The sequence below is a fragment of the Pseudophryne corroboree genome, chromosome 6 (assembly GCF_028390025.1).
Source record: "Pseudophryne corroboree isolate aPseCor3 chromosome 6, aPseCor3.hap2, whole genome shotgun sequence".
Classification (NCBI taxonomy): domain Eukaryota; kingdom Metazoa; phylum Chordata; class Amphibia; order Anura; family Myobatrachidae; genus Pseudophryne; species Pseudophryne corroboree.
In genome coordinates this window covers 298,332,552-298,355,058 of record NC_086449.1, presented here as the reverse complement: position 1 = coordinate 298,355,058, position 22,507 = coordinate 298,332,552, and the positions used below count along the sequence as shown (strand labels likewise).

General features: G+C 44.7%; 1 long non-coding RNA gene across 1 annotated transcript in view; it reads right to left on the bottom strand.

Moving 5' to 3' along the window:
• Positions 1 to 1,609: 1,609 nt before the first annotated feature.
• The window catches only part of LOC134935212 (uncharacterized), a 41,277-nt gene continuing 20,379 nt past the window's right edge, over positions 1,610 to 22,507 (bottom strand). Inside the window, exon 2 of the long non-coding RNA XR_010179988.1 lies at positions 1,610 to 1,952. This is a non-coding gene — a long non-coding RNA (uncharacterized LOC134935212). The remainder of the gene's footprint in view (positions 1,953 to 22,507) is intronic.

The window sequence follows — 22,507 nt, the reverse complement described above, 5'->3', positions numbered from 1 at the left end:
GTTTTTAAACATTGTCTCCAAACACTGTCTCTATTGGAAATGACCAAATGATTTGATTGGGAGTCAGTTAGTTGAAATATGTGCAACATCGTCACGAAGCCCAGCCCCCTGACGAAGTCTATGACGAAACGCATTAGAACGGAGCTTCGTGACATCATCCCTCTCGGCGTGTGTGAGATCCCGTGTCAGCTGCTCCAGTGATCCGGCCCGCGGCATTCCCCGGTGGTGATCGGCAACTGGTGGTGTGAGTCCTGGGTTTCCTGCATCGGTGTTCCAGACACTTGCCGTGAAGTTACACTCTTTTGCCATGTGGTAACCAGCCCACACTGGTTACATTGCGGTATGGGGCATTTTTACTCTGTGCTGTATTACAGATTGTTTTTATACAAATTAAATAGTTGGTTTTACGCTATGAGGTGCCCTCTCTATTTGCTTTGATTGACAGATTCTGGGTTTATTTAGAGAGGAGCAGTGGTCCAATATCTAAAGGACACTAGTGGCTTCTAATTGGACTGGAGTGCTTTCTTAAAACACAAAGTCACGTTGTGGTATAAATTATTATTGTTGAGCTGGGAACAGCGTGGTGCTTGAATTCAGATATATATATATATATATATATATATATACCCAATAAAGAAGGCTTTCAGAGACAACGAGTATTCAATTCAAGCCACATGTATTGGTCTAGTACTGTTGAGGTAAGCACCCCGTCCTCATGATCACACAATCACTCTTTGTCTCTGAGTGCCTTCTTTATTGGGTGATATCTGGAACTTGAATTGTGCACTGGAGCAAGTTGTAGGGATATGTGAGTGCCGGCCACCATTAAAATACATCAAAAACTCTTCATGGCTAAATTTGGTACGTGCACTGGTATTACAGCTTACCCTCCAAAGGAGTGAATTCTATTGCTTCCTGTAAACAATCTGTATCCTCAGTGGCATTGTGCATGCTTTATGGCACAAATAGTTGTGCAATACACAGCACATCATCACCTCGTTATCTATTTTCTCTAGCCGAAGGTTAATTGGTGTATGGAAAAGTGAAACCAGTTGCTCAGGATACCAAAGGCATTTTTTTACCACTCAACTAGCTCTAGACAACCTGTAATTAAAAATCCTTGTCTCTTTAGTGAGTGACGTTTGCGTGCAAGGTTTTAATACATGGTGATGCAAAGCAAAGGCATCATCAGCCACAAATACATAATTAATGCCATAAGTAGATTTGTCTCTTGAGGGCAAGTTCAAGGTATTGTTTTTTAGCTTGTCATGAAACACAATGTGCTCCATGGCCCCACTATCAGAAACTCTACCATGTTTTCCAATGTCCACATACAAAAATTCTTTTTGGCATTCACAGTGGCCGGTAAGACAAGGCTAAAGAATCCTTTGTAGTTGTAGTGGAAGGATCCACTATTATTATTATTATACATGTTTCGATGTGGGAGATTACATCGAGGATTACGAGACACGAAAATAAAAGATACCTTTATATGAGAAAAACTGCACGTTCCAACGTGAGTACGGTACGAATGCTATTGCCTCCCTCAATGTTACATTTCTCATGTAGGAGAAGTTAAGAAAAGGAGAACGTCATCAGAACAAATCTGTTATACGCTTATCCTCATATGTTTATTGAAAGACTTTGGACTCCTAGAGACATAACGAATACCATTTACATTCTTGAAATTAATTGATTATATCAACCATTTATATGTGATGATCACAGAGGTGATGTCTACATTTTCTTGTTGACATAGTTGTTGTTGTTGAGTGACATCCTATAGACATCTCCACTGCAGCTCTCATAGGTGCTGTAGTTCTCTATAACGTTTTTCTGCATCAGGCATGATGTGAATGTTTCCCATCGATGGCTCCACCATAATTAGGGAGATTCCATTGTTCTTCAAAGTCTTTGGCAACAGTTATCCACTCTTAAACCGCATTAGGAAACTACAAAAAAAAAAATAACTTCAAACTTCAAGTGTCACATCCATTAATTTCAGATACCTTTTTTTTACCATTTGTTTACACAGCCTTTTATTTTGACATAAGAAGGGGGATCAACACCAATTGACCATACCAGCACTCCATCACTACTGTTCTGCTCAACCCCCATTCCCAGCACCCATCAACCATCCCACCTATCAATGCAGCCTCCAAGCTCAAGCCCTTCCCCCAGCAGCCAACAACCAGCACAGAGATGGGGACTCAAGAGGTTGCGGAAAGGAGTGGATCAGTCAGACATCATAGTTTCTGAGGTTGAAAAAGACAATTTGTCCATCCAGTTCAACCTATTTGTGGTCACCTACGCTGTATTATTTTTATGACTTAATTTGTCTATTTCTAATGTCGGCCATTGTGTTTATTCCTCTTTTTTTTCTATTTAATAACTATATTGCATTACTACGCACCAGAACCCTGTATATCCTTATCCATTAGGTACTTACTGTATCTAGCCCACTCTTAAAGGTGTTGACCAAGTCCGCCATTACTTCTCTCTCAGGCCGGAAATTCCAAACACGTATTGTACTTACTGTGAAGAAACCTTTATGTCTCTGTGTGCAAAATCTCCTCTCCTCCAACCTAAGCAGGTGTCCACTTGTCCTCTGTGTTGATCTTACCAAAAACAGATCTCCGCAAGCTCTGTGTATTGTCCCCTTATATATTTGTAGATGTTGATCATGTCCCTCTTAGTCTCCTCTTTTCCAGTGTAAACATGCTTAGGCTTGCTAGCCTTTCCTCGTAATCCAGTGTCCCCATCCCCTTAATTAGTTTGGTTGCCCGCCTCTGAACCATTTCTAGTTCCAGAATATCATTTTTGTAGTATAGTGCCCAAAATTGTGCACATTATTCAAGATGTGGCCTCACTAGGGATTTATATAATGGGAGTATAACACTCTCATCCCTTGCGTCAATTCCCCACTTTATACATGCTAATACCTTGTTAGCCTTATTTGCTTCAATCCTACTTTGGGTACTGCTGCTTAGTTTGCTATCTATGTGAACACATAAGTTTTTTTTCCAGTACAGAATCCCCTAATTTTACCCCATTTAGTATGTAGGTGTTATTTTTGTTCTTGCTACCAAAGTGCATTACCTTATACTTGTCTGTATTGAACCTCATTCTCCATTTTGCTGCCCATGCTTCCAGTTTAACTAGAAAGTATAAATAACAAATAAGCAGGTGCGCGGCCAACAGCAGCAGGTAGGAGGAAGGTCAGTTCCTCAAAAACGAAATAGTAGAAAAGAAAATGGGTACCAGTGCTGGCTGAATTCAGCCAGCGCTGGTACCCATTTTCTTTTCCAGTTTAACTAAGTCGTTCTGAAGAGACTCAGCATCTCCCTCCGTATTTATAACCTTACACAATTTGGTACCGTCTGCAAACATTTACACCATGCTCTCTAGATCTACTGCTAGATCGTTAATGAAGATGTTGAACAATAGCGGTCCAAGTACAGACCCTTGTGGCACACCACTTAGTACTTTAGTCCAATTTGAAAAGTTCTATTTACCACAATGCGCTGCTGCTTATTGTCACACTCGCGGTGCTGCGGCTGCCGCGCTTACCACTCCGGGTGCGCTGGGTCTCCCGGCGGTCGTCGCCCCCAGTGGGCTCCAGGTCGTCGCATCTTGCTGGCGCTGCCTCCGGCGGGTTCCCGGGGTGTGGGCGCCGCCATTGCGCCCGGCATCCACGAGAGCGCGGTGAGCGGGTGACATCATCGGCCCCTTCCGCCAATCGGGAGAGGGCGGGAAGTTCAAAGGCAGACGCCGTACAGAGCCCCGGCGCCTGAGTATCGTCTTTCCAATGATCACCAGTGCTAGCAGCGTTAAGCGTGTTCTCAAGCTGAACGTCTCCTGTGTTCCAGAGTTGCAGAGTATCTTTCAGTGGGACATTCCCTGTGCTACCAGCATTTACAGAGTATCTCTCAGTGGGACATTCCCTGTGCTACCAGCGTTACAGTGTATCACTCAGTGGAACCTTCCCCGTGCTACCAGCGTTACAGTGTATCACTCAGTGGAACCTTCCTTGTGCTACCAGCGTTACAGTGTATCACTCAGTGGAACCTTCCCCGTGCTACCAGCGTTACAGTGTATCATTCAGTGGAACTTTCCCTGTGCTACCAGCGTTACGGTGTATCACTCAGTGGGACATTCTCTGCGTTACCAGCGTTACAGTGCGCCTCTCAGTTGGACACCTCCTGTGCTTCCAGTATTACAGGGTATCCCTAAGTGGAATGCCTCCCAAACTTCCAGAGTTACACTGAATCTCAAATCCTCATTTATTTCTTCAGCATCACTCACAAGTTCTTCAATCTTCTGTGTGCTTCAACATCGTTCTCAAATCTTCATTCATCTCTTCAGCATCGCTCACAAGTTCTTCATTCTTCTGTGTGCTTCAACATCGTTCTCAAATCTTCATTCATTTCTTCAACATCGCTCACAAGTTCTTCATTCTTCTGTTTACTTCAGCATTGGCCCCAAGCCTTGGCCACAACTAATTCTTTAGCATTACACGTCGGTTACAACGGCTAAGTTCTGCGTGAGGAAAACCTACATCCGGCCATCCCTGCTCCGGCCCAGTTGTGGTTCCTCTTCCCTATCATCGGAAGAACTCCCGAGTTCTCAACACTCCCAACCCAGGTCAGTGACAGTATACTCAGGCCACATGGACCCGGGGGATCGGAACCCAGAGTCAAGCGCCATCCAAAACTTGGCTTCCCGAGTTCAGAGTCAGGAGGCGGCACAGAGCCAGGTTATGCAGTATCTCCAGGAATTATCCGGCCGGCTGGATCAAATTCAGGCCTCCCTGGCTTCAGTAGTTCCGGCTCCTGCTCCAGTACCCGCTCCAGTAGTCGTCTCCAGTAATGTTCAATCCTCGTCTGGAACCAGGTCACGCCTTCAGCTTCCCACTCCCTCTTGCTATAATGGGAATCCAAAGAATTGCCGTGGTTTTCTCAACCAATGCGAGGTGCATTTTGAACTTCTCTCACACAATTTCCCCACGGATCGGTCCAAAGTGGCATACATTATTTCCTTGCTTGAAGGTTCAGCGTTGGATTGGGTGTCTCCGTTGTGGGAACGATCTGACCCATTGGTTTCCAGTTACACTAATTTCATTGCGTCATTCCGAAGGATTTTTGATGAGCCCGGCAGAACGACCGCTGCTTCCTCGGACCTACTCCGAGTCCGTCAAGGCTCCCGTTCTGTGGGACAGTATGTGGTTCACTTCCAGACCATTGCCTCAGAACTACGCTGGAATAATGATGCTCTCAGGGCCGCTTTCTGGAACGGGCTCTCTGACCGTCTGAAGGACGAGCTGGTCACTAGGGATCTGCCGGATCCTTTAGAAGAGTTGATCTCACTCTGTGTCAAGGTGGATCTTCGCATGCAGGAACGAGGTGGCGAACGTAGTCGGTCGGATCGATCCAGATTCCGGCTTCTCCCACCTAAGCAAACAGTTACCCCGAGTCCGGACGAACCCATGCAAATTAACCGATCCCGACTGTCCCCGGAGGAACGACAGCGCCGTCGTGAGGGTAAACTCTGCCTCTACTGCGGAGCCACGGATCACTTTATCAAGTTCTTCAAGTCCCGTCCGGGAAACGGGCAGGCCTAGCTTGTTCCGGAGGAGTCAAGTTAGGGGTTACATCTAAATCTTCTCCGACAGTGGATTGTTTACTCTCCGTGTCTCTGTTTTCTGAGTCTATAGCCAAACCTGTTAAGGCCCTGCTGGACTCTGGGGCTGCAGGAAATTTTGTTTCTCTTTCTTGTGTTCAGAGTCTGGGTTTACAGTTACAGTCTGTCAAACGACCTATAACGTTGACTGCCATCAATGGTACCAAAATATCTAATGGTCTTATTACAAGTCGCACAAAGCCAATCAAGCTGCAGGTCGGAGCTCTGCATCAAGAACATTTGTAGTTTCTAGTAATTCCGGAGATGCCTCACGATCTTGTTCTTGGTCTACCTTGGTTTAAAATTCACAACCCTCACGTCGACTGGAAGTCTTCACAAATATTGTCCTGGAGTTCGTTTTGTCACTCTAGTTGTCTCACTCCTGTTTACCCGCTCCTTGCATCTTCCAAGTTGGATGAGGAGCTCATTCCGGAGGCCTATCGGGAGTTCACAGATGTGTTCTCGGAACAGGCGGCCGATCAGCTACCACCCCATAGAACCTGGGACTGTCCCATTGAGCTTATCCCAGGGAAAATGCCACCCCGGGGACGCACATATCCCTTGTCATTACCTGAGACCCAAGCTATGTCGGACTATATCAAATCTAATCTACTGAAAGGATTCATTCGCCCCTCTACCTCCCCGGCTGGAGCAGGTTTCTTTTTCGTGAAGAAGAAGGACGGGGGGTTAAGACCATGTATTGATTATCGTGGCTTAAACGATATCACCGTTAAGAACAAATACCCTTTGCAGCTAATTACTGAGCTATTTGATAGGGTTTGTGGAGCCCACGTCTTCACTAAGCTTGACTTAAGAGGAGCCTATAATCTGATACGTATCCGACAGGGGGACGAATGGAAGATGGCCTTCAATACCAGGGATGGGCATTACGAATATCTGGTAATGCCGTTTGGCCTCAGCAATGCCCCTGCCATTTTTCAGGGATTTGTAAATGAAATCATCCGAGATATGTTATACCAAAGCATAGTGGTGTACTTGGATGACATTCTGATATTTTCTAAGAATCTTGCAGAGCACAGAGTAGAGGTCAAAGAAGTACTTCTTTGCTTACGAAGGAATCGTCTCTACGGCAAGATTTCCAAATGTATCTTTGAGGTCCCTTCGATTCCGTTCCTCGGTTATGTCATCTCGGGTACGGAGCTTCGCATGGATCCGGAAAAACTCACTGCCATTCGGCCTCTCTCCTTGAAAGCGGTACAAAGATTCCTGGGCTTTGCAAATTACTACCGGAAATTCCTTAAGGGATTTTCTACCATCGTTGCACCCATTACTGCCCTAACCAAAAAGGGGTCTGACCCAAGTCTCTGGTCTTCCGAAGCTGTAGAAGCGTTTGCCCGGTTGAAATCAGCCTTTATGTCTGCTCCGATACTCCAACAACCGAATTTCTCAAAACCATTCTTCTTGGAAGTCGATGCTTCCTCAGTAGGCATCGGTGCCGTCCTTTCACAGTACTCTTCTGATGGGAAGTTACATCCATGTGGTTTCCATTCTCGTAAGTTATCTACTGCTGAATGAAACTACACCATTGGAGAGCAGGAACTTTTAGCAATAAAATCTGCCCTAAAAGAATGGAGGTACTTACTGGAAGGTGCTAAACACCTAATTACTATTTACACCGATCACAAGAACTTGTTGTATATCAAGACGGCCCAGTGCTTGAAACCCCATCAAGATAGGTGGGCGCTCTTCTTCACTCGGTTCTCGTTCATTATTAAGTACCGGGCTGGGACTCTTAATGCTAAGGCTGATGCTCTGTCTCGTTCTTTAACGGCCTCGGATGCTGAGAATTCCTTTGAAAAGAGTTTAATTCTCAGTCTCTATTTCAGCAGCTCCCACCTCTCTGGGTCCTCCTCCTGGGAGAATGTCTGTACCAGTTGAATTTAGACCAAAGTTACTGCAGTGGGCTCATATCTCCAAGTTTTCCGGTCATCCTTGAGTTCAAAAAATGTGTGAATTTCTATGAAGGTCATATTGGTGGGACACCATGAAGAAGGATATACAAGATTATGTCAATTCATGTCCTCAATGTGCTCAACACAAAACTCTTCGTCTGCCTCCTGCGGGGTTGCTTCGTCCACTGTCCATTCCTAAGAAACCATGGACCCATATTTCTATGGACTTTATTACCGAATTACCCCTCTCCAAGGGTTACAATACCATCTGGGTGACTATTGACGCTTTTCAAAAATGGCACATTTTGTTCCGTTGACCGGTTTACCAACTGCTCCCAAGTTGGCTTTACTATTTATTCGTGAACACTTCCACCTGCACGGGTTACCTCGGGAGATAGTCTCTGATCGAGGGGTATAGTTCACTGCTAGATTTTGGAGGGCCCTCTTCTCAGCCTTACAAATAAAACTCAAGTTCTCATCTGCTTACCATCCACAAACCAATGGGCAAACTGAACGTGTCAATCAATCAAGATTTAGAGACTTTTCTCCGCGTTTATCTCTCTCCTTCACAGTACGATTGGGTGGAACTGTTACCCTGGGCCGAGTTTGGCCAAAATCATCTGTACCACTCTTCCACTGGTGAGTCCCCTTCTTCATTAATTACGGATTCTATCCACGAGTCCCAGAATTACCAATTTTTCCTTCGGAGGATGTTCCTGCTGCAGCTTCCACTCTCCGGCACTTCAGTCAAATCTGGAGTAGGGTTCATGCTAATCTCAAGAAAATTTCTGGCCGCTACAAATTCTTTGCGGATAGAAAACGGCGAGCAGCTCCTCAATACAAAGTTGGTGACAGGGTATGGCTCTCTACCCGCAATCTTCGTTTAAGTGTACCCGCTATGAAGTTTGCTCCGAGGTTCATCGGTCCGTACCCCGTTTTGCAAGTCCTGAACCCTGTTGTCTGCAAATTGGGATTGCCTTCCCACTTTCGGGTACCAAATTCTTTCCATGTTTCTCTCCTTCGTCCCCTCATTTTAAATCGGTTTCATTTGGAGTCTCCTAGCCCAACCTCGGTAGAGACTGAAGCTGGAACAGAATTTGAAATCAAAACTATTCTTGACTCTCGTTATCTTCACAAGAATTTACAGTATCTGGTAGAATGGAAAGGTTATGGTCCTGAGGAGAGGAGCTGGGTCAAAGCTTCTGAAGTCACTGCTCCCCGACTAGTCCGGATCTTTCACTCTAAACATCCAACGAAACCAGGAAAGTGTCCAGGGGCCACTCCTAGAGGAGGGGGTACTGTCACACTCGCGGTGCTGCGGCTGCCGCGCTTACCGCTCTGGGTGCGCTGGGTCTCCCGGCGGTCGTCGCCCCCGGTGGGCTCCAGGTCATCGCGTCTTGCTGGCGCTGCCTCCGGCGGGTTCCCGGGGTGTGGGCGCCGCCATTGCGCCCGGCATCCACGAGAGCGTGGTGAGCGGTTGATGTCATCGTCCCCTTCCGCCAATCGGGAGAGGGCGGGAAGTTCAAAGGCAGACGCCGTACAGAGCCCCTGCGCCTGAGTATCGTCTTTCCAATGATCACCAGTGCTAGCAGCGTTCAGCGTGTTCTCAAGCTGAACGTCTCCTGTGTTCCAGCGTTGCAGAGTATCTTTCAGTGGGACATTCCCCGTGCTACCAGCATTACAGAGTATCTCTCAGTGGGACATTCCCTGTGCTACCAGCGTTACAGTGTATCACTCAGTGGAACCTTCCTTGTGCTACCAGTGTTACAGTGTATCACTCAGTGGAACCTTCCCCGTGCTACCAGCGTTGCAGTGTATCACTCAGTGGAACTTTCCCTGTGCTACCAGCATTACAGTGTATCACTCAGTGGGACATTCTCTGCGTTACCAGCGTTACAGTGTATCTCTCAGTTGGACACCTCCTGTGCTTCCAGTATTACAGGGTATCCCTAAGTGGAATGCCTCCCAAACTTCCAGAGTTACACTGAATCTCAAATCCTCATTTATTTCTTCAGCATCACTCACAAGTTCTTCAATCTTCTGTGTGCTTCAACATCGTTCTCAAATCTTCATTCATCTCTTCAGCATCGCTCACAAGTTCTTCATTCTTCTGTGTGCTTCAACATCATTCTCAAATCTTCATTCATTTCTTCAACATCGCTCACAAGTTCTTCATTCTTCTGTTTACTTCAGCATCGGCCCCAAGCCTTGGCCACAACTAATTCTTTAGCATTACACGTCAGTTACAATGGCTAAGTTCTGCATGAGGAAAACCTACATCCGGCCATCCCTGCTCTGGCCCAGCTGTGGTTCCTCTTCCCTATCATCGGAAGAACCCCCGAGTTCTCAACACTCCCAACCCAGGTCAGTGACACTTATTATCGAACCAATTTCTGATGCAAGTGCATATTGTGCTCCCTAGCCCTATTTCTTGTAACTTATAGATAAGTCTCATGTGCGGTAATGTGTCGAAAGCTTTAGCAAAGTCTAAAAAGATTACATCCACCTCCTTACCCTGATCAAGGTTTGCACTAACCGTTTCATAAAAACCTAGTACTGTAAGTTTGTTTGACATGATCTATCCTTCACAAATCCATGTTGTTTTCTATTAGTAACCTTATTGGCTTCAATGAATTTCTGTATACTATCCCTTAGAATACTGTACCTTCCAGTACTTTCCCCTCTATAGATGTAAGACTAACTGGTCTATAATTACCCGGTTCGGCTTTACTTCCCTTTTTGAATATCAGCATTACTTCTGCTATATGCCAGTCTTTGGGAACCATGCCTGATGTAAGTGAGTCATTGAAGATCAAAAATAGCATTCTTGCTAATTCAGAGTGAAGCTCCATGAGAACCCTTGGGTGAATTCCGTCGGGACCAGGTGACTTATTAATCTTCATTTTTTTTAATTGGTGACACACTACCTCCTCACTTAAATATGCACTTTGCAGTGAGACATTATGTTTGTTGAGATTGTGTGTTAATCCTTGCATCTGGTCCTCTCTTGTGAATACCGATGAGAAAAACTAATTTCATTTATCTGCAATGTCATTATCGTTTTTTGATTAAGACTCCCAGCTTGTCCTTTAAAGGCCCTATACCCTCCTTCTTTAATCTTTTGCTGTTGATATATTTAAAAAAAAAAAACTGGGTTTGATTTGCTTTCCTTTGCTACTAGCTTTTCAGTTTCTACTTTAGCTGCTATTATTACTTTTTTGCATATTTTGTTACGATCCTTATAGTGCTGGATTGACTTCACATTCCCGTCTGATTTGTATTTTTTGAATACTCGCCTTTTTTTGACCATTAGTTCCTTAATCTTTTTGTTAAGCCACATTGGTTTGAAATTTTTAGTCTTTTGTTTGCTGCCCATGGGAATAAATTTGCGAGTATTAAGAATGAGCAGTTATTTTAATACCTCCCATTTCTCTGTAGTATTTTTTCCTTGAAACAAAATTTCCCATTCAATGTCCCTTAAAGCTTCCCTCGTCATGTCCAAGTTGGCTTTGCTCAAGTTCAGAGTCCTAGTTGAGCCAATATAGGACTGCTTATGATAACTGATATTGAATGTGACCATATTGTGGTCGCTGTTTCCTATGGGCTACCCTACTATAATAATTGATATCAATTCCCCATTGTTAGTTAATATCAGGTATAAGGTTGCATTTTTCCTAGTTGGTTCCTCGATTAGTTGCCCCAACACTATCTTTTTTGTTCCCTTTCCCCCACATGCAATTTCTACCCATAACGTCTCAACAGTATTTCCAGTCCTCTCGTGAATATCTTCCCATATATCAGTTTTTAAAAATGGCTTTACGTAAAGACATAACCCTCCACCCCATTTACTTAATCTATCTCTCCTGAGTAGCATATAACCCTCTAGATTGACTGTCCAATCATGAGATTCGTCCCACCACGTTTCAGTAATGCCTATAATACCATACTGTTTGCTTGCTGCAAGGACTTCTAGTTCCCCCTTTTTGCCTGTAAGGCCTCTAGTGTTTACATACATACAATTAAGATAAGTATTTCCCCTTGTGTTAGGGACATAAATTTCTATATGCAGTAATGATGACACATAATCGTCATTAGTTAGTGTTTTAGCAATACCTTTGGTAATACCCATGTTAATTGCCTTGCTGACTGCTCTTTCCCTCCCCCTTCATCTCCCCCATTTTGTTCACTACCTCCATCCTCACTGCATGACCCGTAGTTTCTAGCTAAACCCTCCCCCCAGGCACCAAGTTTAAAAACTCCTCCAACCTTCTAACCATCCTTCCCCCCAGCACTACTGCTCCCTCCTCATTCAGGTACAATCCACTGCAACAACAAAAAATGGCTCATGACTGAGAAGTCCGCCCAGTATTCCAGGAACACAAACCCCTCTTTGCTACACCAGTTCTAAGCCACACATTTACATCCCTAATCTCATTCTGCCTCCCTGGGCTAGCGCATAGCACGGGTAATATTTTGGAGAATATTACCTTAGATGTCCTTGCCTTTAGTTTCTGGCCTAAATCTCTATAATCTTTCTTAATAACATCCCATCTACCACTAACTTTGTCGTTGGTGCCAACGTGCACCAAGACCGCTGGGTCTTTCCCAGCCCTTCCCAACAATCTTTCTACCCAGTCCGTGAATGTGCCGTACCCAAGTACCCAGGAGACAACATACTGTACAGCGAACATGGTCCTGGTAGCAGATTGCTATCTTCCTGATAATAGAATCCCCTACCACCACAATCTGATTAGGTACCATGCTTTCTTTTGTCCCATCTGTGCTGGAGGGACCGCTCCTCTGGTTGCTTGAGGGAACAGTCTCCTCCAGCCCCATCATTTCCTCACTAAAATATGTAGAGTTGTATTTTTTATATAGTTGTTTGAGTTGCTAACTTTTAATGTTATATAGTGTCTATATTGTATAGACATTTTTGTAATAGTTTATACATCTATCTATCTATCTATCTATCTATCTATCTATCTATCTATCTATCTATCTATCTATATATATCTATATATATATATATATGTTTCTTATTTATGTCACATTATATAATGGTTACTTCTTTACTAAAATATGTTTCAACTACTGTGTGGTTCATTTATATTTACCTTAATGTATTTATTGTGCAGGACTTCAATTATGGCCTCACAGGTGTCAGGTATGATCCCCCAGGGCCTGAGATAATATGGCAGTGCTGTACCAGAGATCAGCCAGTGTCCTGACTTTAGCAAGGTAGTGCAGTTTAGCCACCAATCTCTGCTTAGGAGAAATGGGCCTCCTCATATAAGTGCCCCCCCCCCCCCCCCCTTTGTATGAGTGAGATTACTGACCAGAGAAGCTCCTGGTAGAATGAGTCATCCATTCGTAATAAATTCCTACAGTCATCAGGGTTGTTCTTGCGTATCTCCTTAGCCAGAGGCATGTGGGAGAGGGTGTTTCGGATCTGCAGCCAATCCTTGGTCCAGCAACTCCGATTTATGTTCCTCTTTCTCCTCTTGATAGCTTGCAGTGTTGTTGCCATAGCAGCAAGGCCTGCGCCACCACTAGGCAGCTTTAGGCAGCTGCCTATTGGCGCCGGCCACTGGAGGGTGGTGCTGCACACTGCCGATGAAAGAAAACTTCCTTTATTCCCTTAGCTCAGCTGGCTGAGTTTCACGGCTGAGCAGCTATGCTGCAGCTGCACCCCCCAACTGTAATCAGCCGGCACTGATAAGCAGTGTGGCTCTTATGTAAAATGTTATTGTCTGCGTGCTTACTGTTTCTCTTTCCGCAATCCTCCCACCTCCGCGATAGAACCCTTCATATTTCTGGCCAGCACCGTGACAGCACCCTCCCGCATGTTACCCCCTGCGATCGCATCCCGCATTTTTCCCACCACCCCCCCCTCCTATGATTGCATCCCTCATGTTACCCAACCCCCCTCCCTATGCTGCTAGCGGCGGGAGTGAGCTGGCAGCGGTGGGTGGAAAATGTTTGCGGTGGAACACATCAAGGAGGTGTTGTAGAGTCTACTGTGTGTGAGGCCGCGATCCGCGCATGTCTGCCTCCGCTGCTGCTGCCTCCCCAGCTCTCCCAGGTCCCGGACTCCTCCTATGAGTGTGGAGTGACTGGCTGCGGACCGGCTGCTCAACCTACATAGTACGTGGCTGTTTAATACCTTCAGCTAGGTGAGTACTGTGGAGGTGGTGGGGGGTTGCAATTGCAAGTGTTAAGAGATTGGCAGTGTAACAGGGCCATTATGTCTGTCATGTATATAAGGGAATGTAAAAAGGTGGGGCATATGTGTACACACTGGCCGATATATCGGCTGTTCAATATAGCTGGTCCATCGGCCAGTGTGTACACGCGATATCTCCGTGAAAGCCATTGTTCACAGACATATCGCGTCGGCCCTGCAGCACAGCCGACAGACTATATATGTAGTGATATATTGGCGCATTGCTGTGTGTGTACAGGCGGTCAGCCGACCGCCCATACACACGCTGCAGCAGCCGGAGGTGATTGATGACTGAACTGGGCGGACGCATGTACATACCCATCCAGTTTGTGACGTCAATCCCGACGGATCGGGCAGTGTGTGTGCTCAACACACTGCCTAGTCCGTCCATAGATATATCTGCAGATCAATTGATCTGCAGATACAGTATATCTACCAGTGTGTACCCAGCATTAGGGCCATTATGTCTGTCATGTGTATAAGGGCATTTAATAATGCGGGGCATATGTGTAAGGGGCATTATGTCTGTCATTATGTGTACACAGACCCGACAACAGTGGGGAGCAAAGGGGACACTTGTAACAGGCCCTGAGATTCCGAGCGGTACTACTACTGTGTATATTATATGTAAGCAGCACCACTACCATATGTATTATATGTAAGTGACACTACTACTGTGGGCATTATGTGTAAGTGCAGGGCTGGCTCTACTATTAGGCTGCTGCTTAGGGTGCCAGGATCTGAGGGGGCAGCCCTGAGTCTGCTTATCAAAAATTTAAGGATAACTCTGAGAGATGTATCTTTGTTAAACTTAATGCAGATTGTAGCTGTTGAACTTCTAAGATGCTAAGTACACACTTTCACCTCATGGGCTGGAAAATAGGTACTGGTGTATGGCTTTGGTTGAGGGGGAAGGCGGTTACAAGCAGGCTGAAGTTTTGGCTAGGGTGTCGAGAAACCTTGCACCGGCCCTGCATAGCAGCAAGAATACAAGCACTAACATTCTTTTTTGTCAAACTTACACTACTGCTGGGGAATTACACAAACTAATGCACTGTATTTAAACCAGCTCAGAAAATGGCGAGGTTTTTCCGGGAGGCAAGTTTTGGATTCCTAATCTCACCCCTCCCAACCCATTATGCTAATTTTAGGTACACCTCCTAGGAGTGCAGCCCACAATCGGGAGAGTGTGTATGCTGGTACAATCAGGGGCGTAAGTTCATCCCAGTCGCCCGGAGGCAAGTTGGTGTTTGGCGCCAAAGGGAAAACAAATATGGTGTGTGTGTATATGTGCATGTGTGTGTATATATAGTGTATATACAGGTGAAAAATTATAATATCATGCAAAAGTTAATTTATTTCAGTAATTCTACTTAAAAGGTGAAACTAATATATTATATAGACTCATTACATGCAAAGTGAGATATGTCATGCCTATATTTGTTATACTTTGATGATTGTGGCTTACAGCTTAAGAAAACCCCAAATCCAAAAACTCAGAAAATAAGAATGTTACATAAAATCAATAAACAACGGATTTTAAATACAGAATTGTCGGCACTCTGAAAAGTATAATCATGCATATGTACTCAGTACTTGGTTTGGGCCCCTTTTGCATGAATTACTGCCTCAATGCGGTGTGGCATGGATTCTATCAGCCTGTGGCACTGCTGAGGTGTTATGGAAGACTAGGATGCTTCAATAGTGGCCTTCAGCTCTTCTGCATTGTTCGGTCTCATGTCTCTCATCTTTCTATTGGCAATGCCCCATAGATTCTCTATGGGGTTCAGGTCAGGCGAGTTTGCTGGCCAATCCAGCACAGTAATCCTACGGTCATTGAACCAGGTTTTGGTACTTTTGGCAGTGTGGGCAGGTGCCAAGTCCTGCTGGAAAATGAAGTCAGCATCTCCATAAAGCTTGTCTGCTTAAGGAAGCATGAAGTGCTCTAAAATGTCCTGGTACACGGCTGCACTGACTCTGGACTTAATAAAGCACAGTGGACCAAGACCAGCAGATGACATGGCTCCCCAAATCAACACAGACTGTGGAAACTTCACACTGGACTTCAAGCATCTTGGATTGTGTGCCTCTCTATCCTTCCTCCATACTCTGGGACCTTGGTTTCCAAATGAGATGCAAAATTTGCTCTCATCAGAAAAGAGGACTTTGGACCACTGAGCAACAGACCAGGGGCCAAATGTAATAGAGTGAGAATTTCAGAAAGTGAGAGATTTGGTAAGGTTTTTCAGTTTTTTTAAAAAGTGGCAATCATTTACACTGCAAAACCAGGTTAATCTTGCTGTGTAAATGATTGCCACTTGAAAAAAATGCAAAACCTTACCAAATCTCTCACTTTTTGAAACTCTCACTCTATTACATTTGGCCTCAGTTCTTTTTTTCTTTAGCCCAGGTAAGATGCTTCTGATGTTGTTTGTTGTTCAGGAGCGGCTTGACAAGAGGAATACGACATTTGAAGCCCATGTCCAGGATCCATCTGTTTGTGGTGGCTCTTGATGCACTAACTCCAGCCTCAGTCCACTCCTTGTGAAGCTCCCCCACACTTTTGAATGGCCTTTTCCTGACAATCCTCTCCAGGCTGCGGTCATCCCTGCTGCTTGCGTACCTTTTTCATCCACACTTTTCTCTTCCACTTAACTTTTTTATTAATGTACTTTGATACAGCACTGTGAGAACATCCAACTTCTTTAGCAATTTCCTTTTGAGGCTTTCCCTCCTTGTGGAGGGTGTCAATGATGGTTTCCTGCACTCTCAGGTCAGCATTCTTTCCCATGATTGTGAATTGTACTGAACCAGACTGATACCCTTTTCATACTGCCAATGCCGGATCCCACCCGGGAATTGGAAACGGGTCCTTCCCGGGTGGAATCCGGCACTGGATGCCGCTGCTGGCTTCCCCGACCTGGCAATATGCCGGGCGGGTTGTCATAGTGGCAGGGAGCAGAGCTGGCAGTGGGGGCGGCGCTGGGAGATGAGATCAACTCCGCGCCGCCTCTCCATGTTGTAGTGAAAGGGTCCCGGGTCGTATCGACCCCGGAGCCCGTTTACGCTGCCATTGACCTGGTATTCAATGGGTTGAATTGCCTGGCCAGGCGACCCAGGATTTTGGCTATGGCGCTTTCACACCGCACACTGACCCGATACCGGGTTATTTGTGCGGTGTGAAAGGACTATGAGAGACCATTTAAAGACTCAGGAACCCTTTGCAGGTGGTTTGGATTAATTAGCTGATTAGGGTGCGAACTTTGAGCTTACAATATGGAACCTTTTTACAATATTCTAATTTTCTGAGATTTTGAATTTGGGGTGTTCTTAAGCTGTAAGCCACAATGATCAAAATTATAAATAATAAAGGCTTGAAATATCTCACTTTGCATGTAATGAGTCTATATAATATACTAGTTTCACCTTTTAAGTTGAATTACTGAAATAAATGAACTTTTGCATGATATTCTAATTTTCTGAGTCTCACCTGTATATAACACCACAACTTACAAATTATATGGAGAGCACTCTCAGCCAGTTTACAGGGCCGGAGCCCGCATTAAATTGTCAGGACTCCAGCTACGCTGTATGACAGCGGCTGGTGGGTCAGGGTCAGACTCACGAGATTCAGCCATACTTGCCTACCTGACCCTCTCCATGAGGGAGAAAATGCTCTGTTCCTGGACTTTCCTGGTAATGTATGATTGCCATCACCTGTGGTGAAACACCTTTCTTATCAATTAACTAGCTCACCACAGGTGATGGCAATCATACATTACCAGGAAAGTCCAGGAACAGAGCATTTTCTCCCTCATGGAGAGGGTCAGGTAGGCAAGTATGGATTCAGCTATCTGCAGCATGCAGAATCAGCAATCACCGGACGGTCCCATCTCACAGTCCAGCAGCAGTGGTAGGTGCACAGTCACTTGCTGCAGCACAGGCAGAGTGGTACCAGGTGGGAGCCGTCCTGTCCCCTATTGCAGGTGTTAGTAGGGATCATGGGACAGAACCAATTAACTATTAGCAGCAGCAAATGCGCCGCAGAGCTCCTTGGAAGAGCAGTGGTCATACTTGGATGCTGCTCCGAACCACACAGGTGCTGCTGTACATGCAATCGCTTCAGGGCTTGGAGCCCGGAGGCAGGCGACTCCATTGCCTCTGGGAGTTACGCCCCTGGGTACAATCAATTTCTTGCAATGTTTCGGCAGCATGCAATCGAAAGTCACAAGTATTGTTGTAATGTATATGTGTGTATGCACTTATTGGCACTGTGATCAGGACTTCCGAACGGCAGTACGGTTGATCAAACCATCGCATCAAAAGTGTGATTGTACTAGCTTTAGTTGCTGGCAACCTTAGATTCCATAAACTTAATTTAAATGTAATACAACTGTATATTTAGTGTAAATTAATTATAGTGTACAGAATATGGAGAGTACACCACATATAAGAAAAGGTAAAGCTAAATCCCATAGTATTCTGAATAACATGATATTGATTGGAATCAATTTAGATTCTTTCTGTTAGTAAGCATTGCAAAGATTTTTCTGACCTAATTACTCCTCTGATTCGCATATGAAGGAAGTTGCTGATAATTGCAGCCAGAGCTGGTTTTTGCTGGTTTTAATTGAAAGATATCATTAAAACTTTAAATCATCTCCTAAATCTTAATGTGACTTCCTGTCTAATGTTATTTTTTTTCTGTTTTGTTCTCTTCTCTAAAATGTATTATACTTGCACTGTTTCATGCCTCAGCCTCCACCATGTATGGTCTGTACAAAATAGATATTTTCTTGGTACTAATTAAAACAAAAGCATTTTTTCAGAAGTAGTCCTGCATTAAATAATGAGGCAGCTGGTCACCTTTGTGATTATGCCATTCAATTCAGGTGAAAAGCCACAGCTGAACGACCAGACAGGCCTGAAATAAACCAACTCCTAAATGTCATGTTACAGGCGGTGTTTTAAAATTGACAGTTGGGAGCCGATTGGTTGGTACTTTATCACCACACAATTTATCACTTTCCGATGCTTGATAAATTTGGGCCAATATTTAAGAAACAGCTGAAACAACTCAATAATCAGGTCAAATATTGTAAAGCTAGGTACACACTATACAATTATCTGGCAGATAATCTGCCAGATCTAGCTGGTTGGATTGAAAATATGGTAATGGATGAGAGCAAATGACAACCGACCATTTGCTCCCAAATACTGGAAACCTAACAAAACCTGTCGTTCATACAAATAGGTAAAACACAAATTTAACCAACTTGGATGAACAACTGTTTTTGTCCATTTTGCAGTTTTTTTGGAGCAAATGGTCGATTGCCATTTGCTCTCATCCATTGCCAAATTTTGATGCCAACCAGCTAAATCTGGCAGATTATCTGTCAGATAATTGTATAGTGTGTACCTTGGCTAAGCCTCCGTCTGGGATTGAAGCTGGGAATTTGCCTCTTCAGTGTCTACTTCTACTGAAGCAGGAATACCTGTATCTATCAATTCAGATTTGAGTGGGACAGTTCTTTTAGAGGGATTGGTGAGACTGTCCCGCTGTTATACAATTGGCATGTTTGTGATGTAGCATAGGCAATTGTCTCCAGTGCATGCCGTAAGTCAAAGGTGTTTTAAGAGAAGAAAATAATGGCTAGGGTGGTCTGTGGGGGACATGCTTTTTGGGGAGGTCTGATTGCAAATGCAGGAGGTCTAATTGGCATACAGCATGTGAATGGATATGAAGGCATGTGTGGAAATCTGGTAGACATGTGGTGAGAATTGATGGCATGTAAGGATCATGTGTGGAGGTTAGATGCCATTGAAGGAGCAAGTGCGGTCTGCCGGCATGTGTTTAGGGCTGGGGGTCATGTAAGTGGCATGTGGTGAGAAATAATTGTGTTCTCTAGGTTCACACTAACACCCCTGTTCCACCCACTCTTCTCAGCCATATAAATAGAACCCCACTGAATAACTTCTGACCAAGTCTTGGGCACAATAATTGTGTGGTTACTGTGTGATGTAGGGACTACCATATTATGACCTCACTAGCACCACTGCTGATTGGCTGCATTATTCTCATAGCTATTTGCATAGTCTTGCATTTCTAAGGAAGACACTGGGTAATTAATGGGCAAGATAACAGGATACACAAAACAAACCGCACTAAAATACCAACCGATCATCTCCTAATAGTCATTTTTCAAACACAGCTTGTACAATGACTGGGCTATGTGGACATGCTCCACATAGCCCAGGCAACAGAGGGGAGGATGAGGGAGTGTAGAGAGGGGAGTCTGGAACATAGGGTGAGTAATTCGTTGTACTGGACTGGAGGTGGGAGGTTGAGCTCACCCAGTTCTACAGAAATTCATGTAGAACCTGTCTGAGAGTGGACTTGAGCAGCCACAGGAGTGAGCAAAGCTGGTATACCCGGGGAGTAAAACCCAGTAAATACCAGAATGAGCCAGCAAGCAAGAGCAGTTGTATACAGTGACATCAGGACAATTCCCCTGCATGAGACTGTTGAGCTCTGCAGTAACTGCCACTGAAGTTTAGGGACTTTGCAGGGATTGCTAAATGGGCTGGTAATTACCTGGCACATTAATGTGTAATAGTTTGCAGTGGTTATGTAAGCTATTGTATTTGCACTTGTGTGTTGCAGTTATACATTTCTCTCTTCCTTACTTGTGTGATTGCCGGACCTAAGGATTTGGGCATACTTAGCAGACTATGTAATAAAAAAGGTTTTTTAACAAAGTCCTTTTGGTGTGGATACTCGAACTTCTGAAGAAAGTGAAAGAAACCTTTATGGGCATGCGTGACATAAATCTAATGTAAGCTGATTTTTTATTGAAGCTCATCCCCGTTTTGTGAAAATCAAAGAAACTGTTATGTGCACGCGGGTATGTGCACGCGGGACTGAACTATGATATGTAAGTTCATGCCCAATAGTCCTATTGTGTTTGTTGATTAAGTGAATGAGTACATCCGGATGCGCAAGAAGCTGGTATCACCCCAAGTTTTGCATATATCTGTTTGAGAGCGGGTGCTCTCTTTATTTCACTGGCCGCTTGCTTGCATCTGTATTGAGCGCAAAAGGAGGAGATTCTATCTCTTGTTTTTGTTATACAGTTTCAATACCCAGTATCCTCACACAGGTGATAGCAGATCAGCAGTCTCTATGATAACTTGATAAGGTGTCAATCTCTCCTGGGCTATACTGTGATACTCCAATAACACAGTGACAAACTTGGGCACATGCAGACCATTTTATAGAGACAAGAAAACAACATGCACCTGCAGTCTAATTAGCTGTATCTTTAAATATGGTGACCCAGACGTGATGTTATTGTGGCTGATTAGTCATGTAATAAAAACACTCGTTAAGAGACAGCTTGTAACAATGTCAACAATGCTTACATTTTTGATCCTTTGCCACCTCTCCTCAAATCTACAGGTAGTTATGATTTTCGGAGATGATTCTTGATCATGGGGAGAAGGCACAATGGTATAGCAAGAAGCATTGGCAATTATACCAAATAGTTGATACCGCAATCCCTCCCAGTATTAAGGCTGGTAGGCAGTGTCGGACTGGGGCATGCTGGCCCACCGGGGGGAATGCAGTGGTAGGGGCCCATGTTTAGGGGTTTGGCCAGTCCGCAGAGGGGGTGTGGCCTGCCACCTTATTGGTTTGATTAACTATTAGAGAGTGCAACATCTGGGCCCCTTCATAAATATATATAGTAAATCCAGCTGCTGTATGTATGATAATGTACCAGATTAATAACAGCAATGCACTGTAGAAAATATACCATAGTCCAGTATAAGGTAACATATGTATAATGTATAATTCAAGTGCACAGTCTAGAACCTTATTCTTAGAGCAGGAGGTGGGCCTCCAGGCAGTGGGGCCCACCGGTGGTTTCCCCTGTACCCCTGTGGGCCAGTCCAAGCCTGCTGGTAGGGCATATGTGGCAAGCATGCAGAGGAGACATTGGGCCTGATTTAGAGATAGATGCAGTAGCACAGTTGAAGCAGTGGCAAACGCAGGATTTTCACAGGGGGGTTTCCGTACGTGTGTGTGTAATTGAGTAGCCAGCACACTGCTCGACCTGTGTATATATATATATATATATAAATAAGAATTTACTTACCGATAATTCTATTTCTCGTAGTCCGTAGTGGATGCTGGGAACTCCGTAAGGACCATGGGGAATAGCGGCTCCGCAGGAGACTGGGCACATCTAAAGAAAGCTTTAGGACTATCTGGTGTGCACTGGCTCCTCCCCCTATGACCCTCCTCCAAGCCTCAGTTAGGATACTGTGCCCGGACGAGCGTACACAATAAGGAAGGATTTTGAATCCCGGGTAAGACTCATACCAGCCACACCAATCACACCGTACAACTTGTGATATGAAACCCAGTTAACAGCATGATAACAGAGGAGCCTCTGAATAGATGGCTCACAACAAGAACCCGATTAGTTAACAATAACTATGTACAAGTATTGCAGACAATCCGCACTTGGGATGGGCGCCCAGCATCCACTACGGACTACGAGAAATAGAATTATCGGTAAGTAAATTCTTATTTTCTCTGACGTCCTAGTGGATGCTGGGAACTCCGTAAGGACCATGGGGATTATACCAAAGCTCCCAAACGAGCGGGAGAGTGCGGATGACTCTGCAG